Source organism: Parus major, chromosome 3, assembly GCF_001522545.3.
Source record: "Parus major isolate Abel chromosome 3, Parus_major1.1, whole genome shotgun sequence".
Lineage (NCBI taxonomy): Eukaryota > Metazoa > Chordata > Aves > Passeriformes > Paridae > Parus > Parus major.
This window is the reverse complement of record NC_031770.1, coordinates 22,821,620-22,840,878: the sequence shown is the minus strand read 5'-3', so window position 1 is coordinate 22,840,878 and position 19,259 is coordinate 22,821,620. Positions and strand designations below refer to the sequence as shown.

Below are 19,259 nucleotides of genomic sequence, written 5' to 3'. Positions count from 1 at the left end.
CTATATTGCCACAGAGTTACCACCTCCAATGTACAAATCAGAAATTATATAAAACAAATGTAATCTACATTCTACCTGAGGGAAAAAAATCCTCCCTGAGTTCATGATTCATCATCCCCACACCATGACAGAGCACTCCAAGTGACAGGATGTTCAGCTGTGGCCAAGAACCTAAATCTTCCTCCCAGAAGATACTTCACGTTTTAAAAATGCAAAGGTATCTGGGTTACAGTTGGGCATTTGGGTTTTTGCTCTAGATGTTCCTAATGGTGTAGGAGGTTTATACAGCATTTTTACTGCAGCATACTGCCTACTTTTTCCCACTCCCTCAGTGGCAGTAGCCACACATCCCTCTCAGAGACCCTTGTCCTCTCCGAAGCCCTCAGAACCCCTTGAAAGAGACAATAATTCTTGTTTCAAAAAGCAAGTGAAAACCACTTTTTTCTGATACATGACATCATACAGGCGCAGCTCCTCATCCATCAATGGGGAATAAAATTCAGAGGTCTGGCTGCTCCTTTGCTGCACTTCAACATCATATTTTCCCTGCTTTGGTGGATTAAAGCTGAAAGGCTTTACAGGAGATATGTCTGTTACAGAGATGTAAACAATAAATAATTATAGGAAAGAGAAAGAAAGACTGATTTATTGAAGACTATTACTTCTAGAAAGTAAATAACTGAACTTTCAATTTAAGTAGACATTTTAACTGCCAAATAAATCTGCTTCCACAGATATGAGAAGAGACTTCATGTAGTACACAGAAAAGGAAAAGTTAGAGAAATTCAGATAGTACCAGCAAGCAGACAGGGCCAGACTCTTGATAGATGCTGTTGGTTTAGAGCAACCTAGGATTGTTTATATACTCATCTGCCATTGAATGACAGTATAGTGAGATATAGCAGATGTAAACAAATTGTTGTTGAGTTAGAGAAAAAAGCCACATGCCTATCCAGCAGCCTTCACACCACCAAAACTGCAAAGACCTTGGTATTTGCTTTGCCCAAATATGGACCACCAGAACATTTGAGATAAGGTCCTAAAGTTAGGTACTGCATCTATTTTTATGTTTTTAAATGTCATGCTTTGAAAAACATTTGAGTACCCAGCAATTCCCCTGGACCACAAAATGACAACTTTTAGCACTGCACCACTGATGTACCTTTGTGAATTCTGATGGAGGTGGGTCTGTGGATTGATATGCATATCCAGAAACAGAGTTTAGGAATGTTCATTATTGACTCCTACCTGCCTTGTTGTGAAAGTTCTCCCAAAGCACTAGCTATCAAATTATTACTAGACAGAGAACCCCACTGTAGATGAAAATGGACCGATAGATCAGATGGGCCACCGAAAGAACATCAACTGCACCTGGCTTATTAGCTGAATCCGGTGCTACACTTGGACACATCCAGTTTCTGGAGAAGATGAATGTGACTTGAGTTTCTTATCACTTCTGAGAAATGTTCAGGCCAAAACCTGAGGTCTTAATATCCTTTGCTGATTTCTGCTCTGCAGTTTCTATACAGTGCAGTGCTAGAAATAACACCATTTTCTTGCTCTACATGGATTATTTCAACAGCCTAGAGAATTTAAAACCTACCCTCCTTAATTTTTACCTTTTACCTACTCCTTCTAACTGTCCTTTTCCAATGAACCAAATATTATTTCTTTTTGATCTCATTTCCCACAAAGTCAAAGTACAGTTGACACTCGCTGAAGTAACAAAACAGATAGGGGTATATCTAAAACATGTGAACTCAGGAGAGATTTGGAAAGTTTTATGTATGTGAAATAATTGAATTCACACACCACTGACTTTTATCTCAAAGGATGGCCACACAAAATGCTGAGTGTGATTCCTAAGTGGTGAGATATTAGATTTCCATCTGATCTGATGGACAGTCTTAACAATTTTATGGAATGTGATCTATCCCTCAGGCTTAGAGTGAACTCTGACAGGTCCTAATTTTAAAGCTCCAAAACAGGAATTTCAGGGAAAGACTTGCAAATCTAAAAAGTTTTTGTATGAATAAAATCATAGAATAAGACAACTATGGGAGAAAGGCAGGGAGAAGAAAGAAATGCATCCTGCATATTTTTTTATATTTATTTTATTGTTATACTTCACTTTATTTTCAATTAGTCTACCTCCAAAGTTTCCTCTATTTGTTTCCTTAAAAAGAAGTAATCCTCACTTCAACAGTAAAGAGCTGGGTAAGATTATTCTTCGTCCAGGTGCAAGTACAATGGATCTTCCAAAACACATAGTGGACTGTTTTTTAGTCATGACTGGTGAATTTCAAGAGCTCCCCCTGTTTTGTCACCATATCAAGAAATCCACATTTCTATGGCCAAATCAAGCAGACTGCAAACTTTTCTCTAGACTTGGAGCAGGCTTTGAAGTCAGAGACTCAGAGTGATGAAATTAAAATGCAATAGGACATTAGTTCACTGAGTTCAAGTACCAGCAAAAATCTGTTTTAAGATTTGAAACTGAAGTTAAAAGCACAATAAAGATACAAATTCCTGCTAATCTGAAACTTTCTCTTTCTCACCTTGTCATAAAAGCCCTTTGTGCCTGTAGCCACAGTCCCTTATCTATCCTGCAGACTCTGCCAAAAGGAAGCTGACACCTCATCAGAAGATATCTGGGGAGAATGGTACTGCTTGAATCCTGTCTCTATCTTCAGAATGATATTTTAGTCTATAAGGGATGGCAAAGGATTTCCACAGGCAGATGAATCATCAGAAAATGTAAGCGAACAGCTCATAAAGAACATGTCCTCCTCATAACATGTCGTCCTCATAACCAGACAGTTGGTTTTCAGTTTCATGTTCTAACTTTTAAAACTTAAAAATTCAACTGGGATTGCATCTTTGCCTAATGCCTCTGAATTCCATTTCCCTAACTGCTACCCTGGAATGAGAATTAATTTCATAATCATTATAATGATTTCATAACCATTAGAAAAGCAAATAGTTTTTTTTAATCACTGCCAATACTACTCTGGTAGTTGCTGTGGTAGTTGCATAACTTTACAGTATTAGATGTTAGCTATCCCCCTTAGCAGAAGCTGAGCACTACAGTTTCTCTAAGAGATGAGAGTGGGCAAAGGCAGACAGTGCTGTGTGTGAGAGACTTGAGCCTGCTCAGCTACCCTGTGGTGCCTGCAGTGCCTGTAGAACCTTGCAGAGCAAGACTTAGCAGGCACCAGTTAAGCTGCAGTAAAAAAAGATACCCTTTAGCAGTAAAAATATACACAGAGCCACTTTGTTCCTCCTTTCTTATTCATTGGCAATATCTCCTTTTCTTTTTCCCATGTATTTACATGTCATTTATGCAAAAGAAATCTTGGACACATTTTTTGCTGTCATTGGTTTTGACCACTTGTGTATCAAAGTGCTACTTTTCACAGATGCCCCTTTACTGCAATATTTGACTCTAGATAAACAATTCAGCAGAAACACGGACAATGATGAACATAGAATAATAGAAAATGAATGAAAGATACTGATCTTTATTCAAGAGCATTTTTATTGTGCACTGCACAGTCATAAAATATATCAGAAAAACAAAACTTGCAGTTAGCAAACCCTCTAAGTGTGTGCTTACCTTTGAGCCTGTAGAAAGTCTTCCAAATGTTTGCTGGAGCAGTCATGTGCCTGGAGTTAAGCATGCTTAGAAATACTTCACTGGACTCAGAGCCAGAATCTGTTTACATTACGGTTTGGGAATAGCAAAGGACAGAGAACAAAAGGAACAGTTATTCAGAATTTGGACAAATAGATGTAAATACATTTTTTGGTGCTATTAAGTCAATATTGGCTCTGTTCAGCATGTACTGACTGAACACACACTCCTAACAATCACAGCTGAAAAACACAGACCATGGACGTTTATTGATTTAGACAAGATCACTCCTCGCAGGAGAGTGAGCCTCTAGTTTTACAGACCTTTTAATTCCCTGTACACCATTCCTTTCCCTTTTACAAATCTCCTGCTGTGAAACTCTAATGCACTCTTGAGACACAAGAAATCATGGAACTAGCTCTGCAAATTGTCCATCAGCCAAAAGAGGAAGCAGCTCCCAAGACCAAGGAGTTTAGTTGTTGCTATCCATGCTGCTTTTGTCCAACAATAAAGCACCATAGTCACCACATACCAAAAAAACTGACATGTTGCTGCAAAAGATATAATAGCTGCATATTATTTATTTTTTTAATTAGTGTTACTCTCTAGCCACCTCCCAACACCCCAAAAAATGTACCACATGTCTGGGGTGTCTACTGGCAAAAAATCATAATTTCTTACTTTAGGCAAATCCAACATTCCATGCAAATGGAAGTAATTTATGCAATACAAAAAGTCCTTTCAGAAAATGCTGAACTGATTAGTATTATGGAAAAGTGGAACTAATTACTCTAGTGATATAACAAAAAAAAAAAACCTACAGCAACAAAAAAGTTAGAAATTAAAGCCATCCAATTCTTGCAGAAAATAATGGCATATTTCCCATATATGCAGCCTTCATGCAATTCAGTTAAAGGTATGAACAAGATAACCATCAATCTCCCTAACCCATAAATGCAGGTCTCTTTGCAAACCCTTAAGGACCAGGAGTGTATCAAAAGTCTGTACCAAATGTTCATGCCTAGGCTCAGTTACTCTTCAGGAACTCCCCAAAAGGGACAGTTTGCTCCTTAAAAAATGAGGTCCACCAGCACAAACCTTATCTGTTCTTCCAATCCCATGTGAGCTCAAGGTAGACACCTTTTGCTGGCCCTTCACTCCATGGTAAATTTTACCTTTGCAAAACAGAGGCCATGGGCTTGTCTGAACAACTCATGCCCCCTTTTTTTTTATTAACCTATCCCCCAGCAATTCCATCTGGATGGTCTTATCTGTAGGAATCTGGCCTTTCATTTATTTTTTCAACCACCATTTGTGACAGAGTTTCTTAAAAAACAGACTCATGACTTATTATTAGCACATGGGCAGGTCAGCACACAGGTTTATTTGCTGTTAACCAACATCCTAACATGCTGTGTTTAAAACTTCCAAAGGGACTATGAATAGGCTGTAAAAGTAGGAGGTTGAATTCCTGAAGATAAGAGTTTGTGATGGGACCACTGTCAAAGCAACTCATATTTTCCACTGATAACCCTTGAAAATCACTATGCAAAGACATATAGTTCAAACATATGTGAGTCCCTGACAATTCCCTTTTTAAGGGCACTTTGATGACTGGCCTGTAACACTTCAGCCTTGCCACTTAGGGAATAACAGGAAAAAAATAAAGTGTTAAACTTTGAAAATGTACAGCCCATCCAGAAAAGGTAAAAGAAGGGGAACAGCCAGGATCAGGAGGGAAAGGAAGGGAAAGAGGTAAGAGAAAAAGAAAATATTCCCACTAAAGCATATGCAGCACAATGCCTGCAGGCTATTATGGACAATAAATACTCCCATCTCTCTTGTCAGGGGCAAGCCCTAAGAACAGGGCTGTGACCAGATGGATACTGGGGACAATGCCTGAAAGGCAAGATCCCATTTTCTACCTGGGATGTCTATCAGATCCCAGGCCATTCAGAGCTTCACCACTGGAAACACTCTCCAAATAGCAGTGTCCCTTATTTTCAGTATATCATGCATGCACACAGCTGGACACCATATCCCAGGAAATTATTCCTAGTGGAAGAAAAAAATACAGCATCACCTCCAGAAAAAGTTATCCACTCACTGGCTTTCATCTTGTGCAGAGCACTGAAAAGTCTGGAGAGAGATAAATGTCTGTTATACAGGGATTTACACATTTCATCCAGACAATTGACTTAAATTTCAAGCATGAGGCCAGAATTGATAATTTATCAAGTTAATCTTCATGATATATTTAGTGTCTAACCATAATACCTTCAATTGCTTTCACAGTCAGCAGAGACTGGGCAGGAGGAGAGCACCTGTTAAGAATCAAGAATTGAAAAAGAGCTATGCAGTAGATTGGAGTTATAAATACTGGCCTCAATCCTGCAAACTCTTGGCATCCACAGAGAACCAGTGTGAATGAAGCTACAACTGGCTGCCTTAGTGGTCTGATAATTGTCTATCTATTTTAAGCAGGGACCACCTTCCTAATTCATTGTGGGGAAGGGAAAAAGAATAAATGTTCAGCCACGCTCCAATGTTTCTAGCTTCATGAAATAAAGCAGCAAAGAAGGTAACTTAAGTAACTGCAGTGACTTAAATCATTAGGATATCCAGTAGCTTCCTTTCACCACTAGTGTCTCAATGCTTAATCATCATTACAAGTCTTTGGGTTTGATTCTCACTTATTGTATTGCTCCTGCCAAAAGCAAGTATTAAAATATATTCATATAACTGTTGATTATGCATTAATCATTGATGAATCCCTCCACTCTCATTTACAAGATAGTTTTTAAACATGAGCTCTTTCAACCTATTAAGGGTCAGAAACTTATTTTCTTTCTTGAAGGAATGAAAGCATAATTTTGCAAGTAACACCTTAAGATCACAGCGCCAGCTAAAAATGTGAAACCTCTGATCAAAACCAAAGATTTAGTAAGTAAACATCTTTAAAACAAAATCAATCATTTCCTAAAGTTCTGCATCTTAAAATTAAAAACTAAACATTTTAAATTATTTTTATCTTTGTTAAACTGAAGTACAAATACCAGAGAAAATAATCCAAGCTCTACATGGAGCTTAGAATTTAAATCCTGCTGACTTTTGATAAAATCTATGCTCCTGAATCTCTTGGATATATTTTCAACAAAGCTTTGTCATTTTTGCAAATGACCACAGCCAATTTTTAAGATTTGCTTTGCTTTTCAGGGTATCCTTCCTGTATGTGTCATCAAATTTTATTTTCATTGAATTGTTCCTCTACATCAGTTTAACTGTAATAAAAAGAGGGTAAATTCTTCATTCTTGAAATTAAAGGGTCCTGTGTCTGCCATCATTAGTCTAGAAGAGTGTGTGTAGGCCAGTTTCTTGGCTGTCTGTAATCATCGCACATCAATAAGTGCTGAGTTACAGCAATACTACATGCTGGGGGGAAAAAAATGACCCCTTAGATCTCTGATTAAATCACCCTCTTCCTTCCCTCTAGCTCTGCCCTTTCATTTGATGACCACTTCCAGAACCAGTGGGAGGGAGAAAGCAACTACTGGGGATTGAACAGAGGAATGGAGGAGGCTTCGTGGGTTGTTTTCCAACCCACACATCATAAAAGGTGGCTTTTCATTCTCCTTTTGTACAACACCTCAACACCACAGAACCCCGGATAAAGACAGGGTTTTCGGCACTCTTGTAATTCAACTAATGGACTTGAAGGCCACTGAAGTTATCCTTTGGTATCACTGAGTGAAGATTTGAGGGGCTGTAGCTCTACAGTCAGATCCAGAGTAATATAATAACTTCCATTCCAGACTTAAATATTGGCATAGTGACCAGTTGTAAGGGAGTGTTTTAACAATCCAGATGAATGAGAAGCTCACATTCAAAATCATTGCTGCATGGATTGTCCAAACTATACTTTTACATGACAATTTGCCTTCAGTTCAGTAAGCCCAAGCACAGATCACTAACATGTGAAAGTCAGACGCTGCAGAGAGACTAAACCTGTGAATTTGCATTTGTACATTTTTAATTCTCTGGGGTTAGCTCTGGACTACCTCTGATATGCAAAAAAAATAAAAATAAATAAAAAAAGAATAATGATGTCAGGGTGAAAATTCACACATATGGGTAGCAGTGAAACAATGCTATTTTGTCCCTTTATATTCAAGAATGGATTTCATTTCAGAATGGGGGAAAAAGATACAGGATCTGCATTAATTACAAGCAATTTGAAAAACAGCAAGAAGTACAACTGAGGTTATTCAAGGTAGATGAAAGCTACTTTGGTCTGACTTTTGCTTTCTTTTCTGAACTGCTGCTTCCCTAAGTGGCAAGCAGTGGGGGTCAGAGGCCAAACGAAAAGGATAAGCGTCAATGGGAGGCCCTGTGGTGTGACACAAGTGCATAGTGGTATATTGTCCACAGCCCATGAAGAACTTGTCAACAGCTCAGTGAGAATCCCTCAAAGGAGCGTCTACAGTTTCATTGCATCCTGCTCCCTGGAGGCAGTGGCAGATACCCAGGGAAACAGCAGCTATATAAGCAAGATGGCTCTCCAGGAGCTCTGCTCTCTTCTAGTATTTGTTTTCATATATTCACAGAAAAGATTATCAGTAGAAAAGGCTTCCAAATAACTGGGAAGTTCTACACAAGCAAGACCAGCTAGATTAAAAATCAATTATGCCTTAGAAAGCTAGGTGTCAAAAATATAAATAATATTTACTAAATTGGCTCTTGTTTAAGCCCCTGCAAAATCTTCTTGTGACACCCTAATGTCCAGACTTTCAATCTCTTGTGAATCATGAACTAAGCTAAGCAGGACATCAGGCTTTGATGAACCCAGATTTCCTACAAGGGAAATAACTAAGACACAGTGTGCTTTTCATGAAAAATTATATATCAAGTTATCCTCTGAAATGCAACAGGCAAGCCCTAATTCCTTCTCCCTATTGCAGTAATCAAGGACAGCAAAAGGAACATCTACCATGAAATGATAATGATTCAACCCTGGTATACAGCTAAGAGAGTTGAACGGAAGAGAATTTGTCTCATAGTTAAGGAGAAATTCTGCCTTTCTAAAAGAATCAGTTTAAAAGTATGCAATAGCACACACATCACCTTTGTTCTGGTTTTATATAGCTCCTGGAACAACTGAGTAAGAGCCCAGGAAAGGGCTTTTAGGCCTAACATCATCCAAGTAATAAATCATCATCCTGATTCTATTTTGAAAAGAAACCAGAAAATAAGCTTGAACTGAATTCTGTCTTTAACGATACGGACAATAAAGAGGTTCACCAGGAAAAGAAATCAGAAGAAATTAAACAGCATCACTTTGATGGATGAGGCTCAGAAGTATTGAGGATGGTTATGTAGTCAGGTTTATTCATAAAGAAACAACAGGACTAATCAGAGAGTAAAAGCGTAGTGGAGGTAAAAAGTGAAAGAAAGTAACATTTGTCCTCTTGGCAGTGGATTTAAAAGAAACTGCAGCTTGTGTTTCAGCAGAATGGGTAAAAAATGGGTTTGGGGCTACAAAGCACATTTTAATGGATCTCTTCTGTCTCTTAATGATGCAAGCATTCTGTATTTTCTACCTTACTCTCCAACTCTCCCTTAATCATCATTTTAAACACAAAAAAATATGCAAGAAATGAAGACAGATCCCAGTATCCCAGTCACGTAACTTTAATGCAGTGAAGGAATTTTTGCCATCTGAGAGGCTGAGTCAGATTTCTTTATTACTTTTAACCATTTGTAGTGGCCTACAGGCATTTTGGTCAACTTTTCTGACTTTTGGCTGCACTACTGCAGATCAGTTGTGTTGAAATAAATGGGGCTATGGCGGCATAACCTGAAACACAGAGATGAACCAGACCTTGGCACTGTAAGCATGATGCCATTTGTGAGATGAAATGTCACATGTTTACATCCACTGCTTCCTAAGCCAGAAGAGCTCAGACTGTCTCACTGAGCAAAGATTGAGAGCAATGAGTTTTTGGAAAATTGACTGGCAAGGAACCAAACCATAACTCATAAATATTAGAAGACAAATTGAGCTTCTCTGAATGAAATACTGCCCAAGACATAATAAAAAAAATACCTTATGGTTGTTAATAACAACAGTAATGTACAGTTGTTTAAACTTCTAAGGGGGTCTTGAAAATGCTGGCAAATATCAGCCAGCCAAGCCTGACAGCATCCCACACCTTCAAGAGACACTCAGAGACAGTAGAAGCAGCATTTTCAACTGAAAGTTGAAAGGAAGAGTATCCAACCTGGATTAAATCTTGCTATTCACAATACTGGCACCTGCATATCCTGTTGATCCTAGCAGGAACTGTGGCTACTTCAAATGAAAATTTGGGTTTCAGACCCAGGCCAAAAGCTGCCATTGGAGCACAGCCCCTCTTGCTCCAAGCAAGATATTTGCATGCTGATGTCAGATCTCAGTAGACAATGTCCAACAGGAGTCCCAGCCCCTGGACTGATGTGTCAGAACTTCTGTCTTTGGAGCCTGCTACAAATTAATTTACAACTCAGCATTACAAGCACTCAAAAAAGCCTTGGCACTTCATTCTAAATAGCTATAATACAATTCCACTCTTAATCCTAAATTTCTCTGAAAGCAGCGTGCCCAGAGAGCATCTGAGAGCTGCTTGTTCAGGGAAGAGAAGCACCGGCCTGCACTCAGGCATGCTGCTGCTGCTGCCACAGGGGAGCAACTGGGCTGGGCACAAATGAAGTGTATTGTGCTCTGTGCACAAAGCCACGCTTTGATCAGCTGCCTTTAGGAACCTGGAGGAAGCCCCTTTTAAATACAGTATTTGAACCTTCAGCAATAGGAAGCTTTTTAGTCTTTGTGTCTGAATGTTTCCCAGTAGGACATAAATGCTTAGGAAATCACAGCTACACTCACCCTCAGATTCCACATTTATTGGTTTTATCTCATGAGCTCATTCCCCAGTTACATCAACAGGACATGGATATGGAAGCTGAAGACCTTAAGGAATCACTCTACTTCTCATCTCATAAGGCTAAAAGCTGTAAAACAGAAGGGCATCCAAATTAATTAGACACAGCTTTCAAATCCACTTTCAAAACTGACTGGTCGTGTTCCCTCCACCTCCTTTGAAGTCAAAATTGGCCTCAGCTTGTGCAAGGAGAATCAGGCTGTTTGTCCATCTGCACAAGGATAGGATCAGCCCTAAATATGAGTAGTCTCCCCTGGCTGCCACAACATGCCAGCACGTGATCATCTCTTACAGGCTGTGGTTCTGAACAGAGCTCCCTGGGATATTCAGTGTTAATGGAAGGAAGGAGAAGGAAATTGGAAACTTTCTTCTGCAAATCCCACAAAGTATTCCATAGGATTTTCAGAAATGTTAGAAAAAGTCACTCACAAACCTCATCAACTGTTAAGGGATCACAACACAGAAACAATATACTCTTCAGAGTTCTTTGTGGAAAATGAATGAGAACAGTCTTTTGAACAAAAGCATAATTGGCCTCTGAACATGGGAGGCTGGCTGACTTGAGAGAAAACCATACAACTTAAAGATGCTGCTAAACTTCTGCTCCTCTGTATAGCCAGGACTATCCTGCAAAAAGCCAATCCTGCGTTACAGCAGGCAACTTGACTTTGTTGGATGATGTGCACTGTAAGGAGATACAGAACAGAGAGAAACAGAAAGAAGAAAGAAAACAAAATTTACATGAGTTCTATTCACAAACTCACCAAACCCTGGAAAATCATAGTGTAGAATATGTACTGACCTCTAGAAACAAAAATTATGTTGAAAGAAATAAATGTCACTGTAGAGTTAAAAGATAAACAGAATCCTTCCCTTCAACAGCACCAGTACTATGTGACTTTTAATAAATTATGTGAAAACAGATTTACAGGCTCATGCCCTAAACTTATGCCTCCTCTGATAAGAAAACATGCAAACATAATGATCTAGAGAAGCAAATTAAATTCCCTGGACTGGATCATATTCAGAATAAAAACAAAGAGGTTCTTCAAAAGCTAATCTCTCAGAACTCTCAGCACAACATGATACTCTCTCAAGGTGCAGATTTCTCTACCTTGCTGCTTAAACATGCTTTGCTATGCAGAGCATAACAATAAAGAGCTTTTTTTAAATTCAGTTAAAAGGTAACAAATTATCTTAAATGACAAAAGAAGAGAAACAAGACCCTAAACTCTGAAATTAGAACTTGTAGGAATCAGGTTCTCACACAGAAATGCCGCTCTGCTTATTGGCTATTAGATTAATTTATTTTACTAAAGTCTAGCATAGTGTTTTCTTTATCAGCTATGTCAGGCATTTCTGAATAAATGTATTCAGATATCCAAAGCAACACCTGCAATGAAAGGAAGTGAACTTTATCATTACACTGACCTGTAAACAAAGCCAACTGCCAAGGGTGTTCCAGGGAGCATCACCCTAATGAAACTGGAGCTGGCAGTTGCCTTCCTACTAATTTCTCAAAATACAGAATATGAACCTACAGGATTTATAGACCCTCTCTCCCCAAAGCCTTCCCACTCACACCCTTTCCCATAGAATTTGCCTGCAGAAAGTACCAGCATCACAAAATGGGAATCACACCCCATTGCAAGAGGCCACCTGTAGAGCCTGAGGTCTGGTCCAGTTAAAGTTGCCATCATGGAAATGCTGTACAGGAGCCCCAGCAGCAACAAATTTGCTGACTGGGATTCAGTCAGACTAGGACTTTAGGCCTAGTAGTGATGACAGAGCTGTAGATGTCTTATGTTCCAATAAACCAAAGGAGCTCCAATCTCATATCCCTCTGTGGCCGGTTAACTTCCATGGCACAGTGAGTGAGGGTGAGAGCTGCTAGGGAGCAGAGGAGGTCTCTAGGATTCCATGGTGCTGAGCTCCCTTCCTGAGTGTTGTCAGAAATCCAGACCCAGCACATCAGGGCAGCAAGGAATCCCCGTTTCTTCTGTAACTTTGGTTCATAATTTGTACTCCTGTATTGGCAGCATCAAGGACAGAGCCAAGAGCCCTGACTCCAAATCTCCAGCTTCACCAAAGGTGCCTTTTCTTTCTACATTTATCTTCCTGAAAATCAATCTGACAATGCAACACCACCCCAACCACTGTTCCCTAACACAACTGTGATAAAGATGCAGCACAAAATCTTTCAAATCTCTTCCATGGGGTCTAGCTTGACAAATGAGGAATACACAGACAGACAGTGCCACCTGTACATGGACCAGTCCCCACTCTGCTGGCCAGTGCTGATGGGACATCCTGCACATGGCTGATGTCAGAGCAGGCAAGCAGCTCCCTCAGCCAGAGCCTGGACAAGCAAGGCAGACACAGCAGTGAGGTGCAGACTTGTTCAACTGGTAGCTCCTTCCCTCCTGTGGAGAACACCTCTTCAAAATCCCTGCAGAACTACAACTCCAGACAGCTCTTCAAAGAGGGATGGGAGGAATAACATATTGCATATTTACTATACCACTTTGGTGCTCTTTGGTGTGGAAATTTTGTCCACCCCTCTACCTTCTGCCCCCCAGCTACCACCTGTCTGAGTTAAGGACCAACCCTATGAAGTGCTGAGATTATTAAATGCCTTTCATCTTGGTTCATCAAGCATTCAATTAGTAAAGGGACTGTCCTGGAAGCCTCTTGAATCAAGATCTGAACACATGGTTTATTGCCTTTCTCACAGTGTTTTTTTGAATCATTTAATGTTGTCTCCAAAAGGACACAACAGAAGATTTTAAAAAGAAAATATTAAATACCTGGTTCCCAGACTAGCTTCTTCCTACAGGCTTCTCTACAGAGCAATGCCAGTCTTTTGAATCAGAAAGGAAGACTTACATAGGAATATCTTGCATTCTAGAGGCATCAGGTCACACACATGACTGATCTTATTCCAGCTGGTCACTTCAGTTATGAAAGCACTGACAAAATTTTATTTTAACAAGTAAGAATTTCTACAGATTAGAAACACACATCTTTAGCACACTCACATTCTCTTCGCTGAACCTGAGGAAAACTTAAGGCTATGTAAAATACCCACAGACTGATATCCCAATAGCCCTCATGGGTCCTGGATTTTCCATGTTCAGACTGGTCTTCAGGCTGTAATCACTAATAACTGCGTCTTCATATCACAAAAAAGTTGAATTCTTTACTGTGTTCCATTAACTGTATAGATATGGGGCTACAGAGTGGGACACTTAGATTTATTTTATTTTTTTTAATGAAAGGTCATTTTCTCACAGCAAGTCCCTTATATGTACATGTCCCAAATCTTTCTCTGTCTGGGAGGACACTGAGGACTCACCTTCAACTCACCTGCAAAAGTTAAAACTGGGTTTTGGCATTTTTGTATTTAACAAGAGCATTCATTGGCAATAGTCCTGCATTGTTCTGATAAATATCTCAAATAATCAAACATGAATGAAAAAAAAACCTAATATTGCTTTTGTTGCTTTAAAATTAAATGTGCATACACATGATGCAAAAACTATATTAAGTAATCCAGAGTAATCTGGATAATTATTTTAAATGCAAACGCTAAACCCCCTAATGTGTCAGCCTACAAGTCCACTTCCTATGTTTTTCTGTCTGCAAGATCTGCAAGTAATTTAGTCTTGTTTTCACAGAGCGCAAAGACATTCCATTTGTTTACACTAGAGACAAATTTTACGCAATTGACGCAATTCCATTGATTAAATAATGGCTTTCTTCCTCATTTTAGACAATTTTAGCCTTATATCATGACATAAAAGAGGTGATTGTCATCCGTGCTCATATTATGTGACGGGCAGATTATCAGGTTTGAGGCCCACTGCCCAGTGACAGGACCCTTTCATGGACTGATTTCAGTCTGAATGCTCATACCCTGTTCTGAAAACTAGGCAAATGATTAAATAAGTCAACAAAGGGTCAACAATGGGCCAACTGCAGGTGATTTAACTGGAGGGACCTCGAGTAGGTCAAGTGAAATAAAGCAGATATAATTTGTCCAACTTCTGCATTAAAAATACTGTTGAAGACCAGCTTCCGTGTATCTGCCGTCTTTGTGATAACTCTTCTTTAACAAGATTATTGGACAATCAGGTCCTCTTTACAGACAAAATCTGCAGATTCCATGTCAGCGTGGAGTTTTACCTCAGAATCAAATGCAGCATTAGCTGTTGCCTTTAAAAGATAAGGAAAAGAAAATCCTTAGCAGTCCTAGTGAATAGAGCAGTGCTGAAATACTTTCACAAAGGGAGAAGCATTTGTTCAAACGTGCATGCACAGTGCTCATCCCAAAAGCATTCCTGTACCCATCCACAGGCTCTTCAAAACCTCAGCATATAATAACACTGTCCAATTTTCAAGCCTTAAGCTTGCAGGAGGAATTAGCCAGCACACCATGAGCCCAGGATAGCTCTGTTCCTTGGGTCAACAGAGTGTCCCGTGGAGTGAGAGGCATCACAAGCCCTTGCACAGGAGTGGAGCCGAGAAGGGCACAAGAACAAGGGTGATGCCCACTTGTACTTCATCTCTTTTTAGCTACCGACCAGAAAAGGCTGCTTAAATCTCATTTCAGTGAAGTACCAGTGACATCTAGTGGGCAGCTCTTCCACAGTCACACATCTAATGGGGTGAATCCGGTCAATTTTTAAATTTATTTGAAGGAGGCTACAGAGCAAGGCTCAGACAGAGAATGGTAGATTTTGAAGGAACCTTTAAAGTTTTCCTAGTCCATTTCCCTGCTTTAATGCAGAACCAGCTACAGCATGAGATAGTGATAAGTCAAGGAGCTTTACACTGAAAGAGGGAAGGTTTAGATTAGATATTAGGAAGAAGCTCATCACCATGAGGGTAGCGAGACACTGGAACAGGTTGTCCATCCCTGGACATGTTCAAGGCCAGGTTGAATGGGGCTCTGAGCAACCTGGTCTAGTGGAAAATGTCCCTGCCCAGCACGAGGTTGAAGCTAGATGATATTGAAGGTCCCTTCCAACACAAACCATTTCTGTGATTCTTTAATGCCTGCTTTGGTCTTAACAAAAACTCACATAAACAGAACTTAAAACCTTTCTGTGATGTAGCCACAGCTACATGGACCACACTTCCTCCTGAGCACTCCAGCAACCAGCTGGGCAGTGGATCACTTGCTGCACTATGACATTCTTTCCTTCCTCCCTTGTCCTACTCGTGACAGACATGAAGAACAGGGAGTGCTTATAATTTACCTATTTGCCTGGATGAGCAGTTGCAGTAGCAGGTTATATAAATGTCCAGGCAGGTTAGATACGTGCCTAGCCAGTCAACTCTGCAACAAACACATCCTTGCTTTCTCACAAATGCATTGTGGTTTGTCCAAAATTGGGTGAAATTTCAGAGATGCAACAAACAACAAAAAAAACAAGGGCATACCTAATGATCCAATCAAATTGCAATACTTCATTCCAAAAGGAAAATCACAACCCCTCATTTCTCATTTTTAGCAATAATTTCAAAAACAGCCTACTCAAAGCACTCTGCTCACACTGAAGATTTTAGGTCCACTAGCTAGGGTTTAGCACACGTGCAACAGCAGCAAGGATTTTAGAAAGGACAAAACCAGGCAGCTGTAGCTCTAAGTAGGACTTGCCTGCATATTCCTGTATATCATGTATCAGCAGCTAACCCTTTCCTAAATAACACTGCCTGAATGATATTTCATTTCTTAAAACATGGTACAGACTTGTGAGGTTTCAGCAGTAATTCCAAGCTCTAAAACCAGCTAAAAGCTATAAAAACAACAGTAATTTATTTTCTGAATAAGATTCTACAAAGCACTTTATAGACACTTCTGAAATTCTCTTGAACAACACAAGGATTTTTTCTGCTGAAGCCCATATCCAGACCTTGGTGGTTTCAGCTGCTGTGTGTGCTTCACACCACACAGCAACATCTGCTAGCAGTTAATTTGGAAAATGGGAGACTGTCACCACAAAATGTAGACCTTTTAAAAACACAAGAAAAATATTACCAAGCAAAAATAAAACTGCATAATAAATATAAGTGGGTGGTAACTACACACTGGTGGAGAGGATTTTATAATAGATCAAACAAATCACCAGACTGAAACTGCCCTCCAAAGTGCCGCTTTCAAGAGACTGATGTTGTCAGGCTGAGATACGAAACTCTCTCTCATCTTTCCTTGCCATTTCCTCTCCTGATAAAAAAAAAGTCCTAATCCTCTATTTACTTGAAAGTTATGGTAACATTAAAAATATAAACCTCCAAACTTAAATTTCCAAAGTACTCTGTCAGCAAGAAAAGCTTGGTCTTTCTTCTTTATGAGCTCTAACTCACAGAGGAGCACACTCCTTCCCAACATCAGATGAAATATAACTTAAAGTCAGAACTCAATTACTAGACCTTGGAGAAAGTGTTGTTCTCAAATGGACAAAACTGTATTAAATAATGGGAGTTCGGAAAAAAAAAGCAAAGTTTTTCCTGATGTCTTTCTATTCTTCAGTATGAACAAAATCAAAATAATTCTACAATCTTCAGAAAGAAAAAAAAAATACTGTGAATATTTAATTTTAAAATGTAGGGGGAAAAAGTTTAGTGGTCTAGGTGGTATCAACTGGCAGAGGTCATTTTGTGAGCCTTTCCAAGTGGGCCTTAGTAGATTTTACTGTCAGGATCATATTGAAAGAAATATCCTTCTCTCCTATGCCACTAACCCTCAGTCAGGAGTCAAAAGCCCTCCTCTGTTTCTATTTAACTGGGAAGCCCGTTGGCAAAAGGAAATTTTCAGCTACAGCTATTGATGGAATCTCCTGTACTGGCTTTGCTCCCAGTTTGGTGCTCTTAGGAAGTCCCCCCCAAGCTTTCATAAAGACTGTAGCATCTTTTGTCATAGAGCACATTGTCTCACAGGAGTCAGGCTTGTGCTTGGCTCCAGCAGTTCAGACCTACTGACTGATCACAGGCCAGTCTTACACTCAAGTGCTTAGGGAGAAGGGCTTTGTGTAAAGCTTCCCAGGAATCACAATAAAACGTACAATTGTTAGAAATAAAGTTGGAACATTAAGGCTCTCAACCGGAGCACTCTGAGTTTTTTGGTGCACAAAACTATTTGGATTTGGCCAGTAGGTTTGTAGTAGCTGAAAGTACTGGGGGGAAAAAATTACTTGTACTGTTATCAGTGGGACAGAATAGAATCTCTGTTGAACATCAACACTGCTGGGGGGGATTTAGACAAGCAAACAAAACCCACAGAGATCAGCTACCTATTTACCATTCACAACTATTTACACCTCTGTTGCTTTTTTCCTCATTCTGCCTTTTTTCTGGGAAGACCACTAGGTGAAGAGTGAGTACAGGGAGAGCCACTTTCATGGCTCCCACACGAGTGCTGTTTTCAGCAATTCAAGTTTACTCTTGCAAAGGGCAATGCTTTCAGGTGGTTCTGGGCAGCTTCAGGGAGTGCCAGCTCCCCACACACGTCAGCAGTTCTGGGAGTCTCACCTGGAGGTAAGAGTCTAAACTGGATTTATTTACAGTGCTAATCTCTCACAAAACTAGCTGAAATTATTGGAGACGCTCAAGATCCCTGCTGCAGTCTAAAATCCCATCTACCACTTGTTTGGGCCATTTTCACCCCTCACAGGGGCAGAGTAAAAATTAATTCATTGATATGAAAGTCTCAGGTAACTTCACAATCAGGACCATAAGAAGTCCACAAAAAGAGAGAGCTTTATAAGTAAAGGATGCTTTGGAAACATATAGGACCCTAAAGAGCTGGCAAAATATATGGAATAATGAAGTGAGAGTCTGAATAATTGTTCATTCATGCAGTGCTGTCCATCCTGCCCCCTCTGCAAGGCTGAGCAGTCCCATAGTGCAAGCTATGTACAGGTAGAGAGGGCTTCTTCTGCAGTGAAAGAAAGGCATTTGGACAGTCTCAATCAAGGGGAGAATGCTGCACAGTGATTTTTCTGGCCCCTCAGGTCTGCCAGGAGCTACAGGAAATTGTATTCCCCACAGCAAAAAGCTGGCTTTTGTAGGCAACTGAATGTGCTGCAACTGATAGTGCTCAGGTCAGATGTCAGAGGAGTTGTGGTGCCAGAAGGGTGATATATGGCTGGCATGAAGGGGATGGGGCGTCACCATCACCTTCCATCTGAAGATATCAAAGACACAGTTGGACATGAACAGATAACATCCACTCACACTTGGGGAAACAGGAATTCCAGTGCTTCCAAATATTTCTATCCCCAAGGTAGTCCCAATGAGTTAACCCCTGTAAAACTTTTAAGTATGCAAGGATATGATTATCAAGATAGAGAAACAGGAAAAAAAGATTTCAACAAGCAATTTCAGGTGTGCCAAGTGACTGATTTTGCTGCTCAATCTGAAGAGGTGTTCTAGCCTAGGGTTCCTTTTCCCTCAGGATGGGTATGTCCAGCAGACACAACTATATTTGCTACAGGGAGTGAAAGCTGTTATTGCCACCCTGAGGCTGTCTCTATACCCCAGACAGCCCTTGGCTAACCAAGCCTGGTTAACCACGTTAGGTCTATGCTGTTTCTCCCCCTTTTCTGCTGCCAAGAGTGCAGCTACTCATTCGTCTCCATCCTTTTGAT

At 40.0% G+C, this 19,259-nt stretch overlaps 1 protein-coding gene across 8 annotated transcripts in view; it reads right to left on the bottom strand.

Annotated features, from left to right (window-relative positions):
• BICRAL (BRD4 interacting chromatin remodeling complex associated protein like) overlaps window positions 1-19,259 on the bottom strand; it is a 113,815-nt gene that overhangs the window by 26,861 nt on the left and 67,695 nt on the right. For all 8 annotated transcript variants that reach the window (XR_004496767.1, XR_004496768.1, XR_004496769.1 and 5 more), the window contains one exon: window positions 3,617-3,715. The gene's annotated coding sequence lies outside the window, so the exon portion shown is untranslated. The remainder of the gene's footprint in view (window positions 1-3,616; window positions 3,716-19,259) is intronic.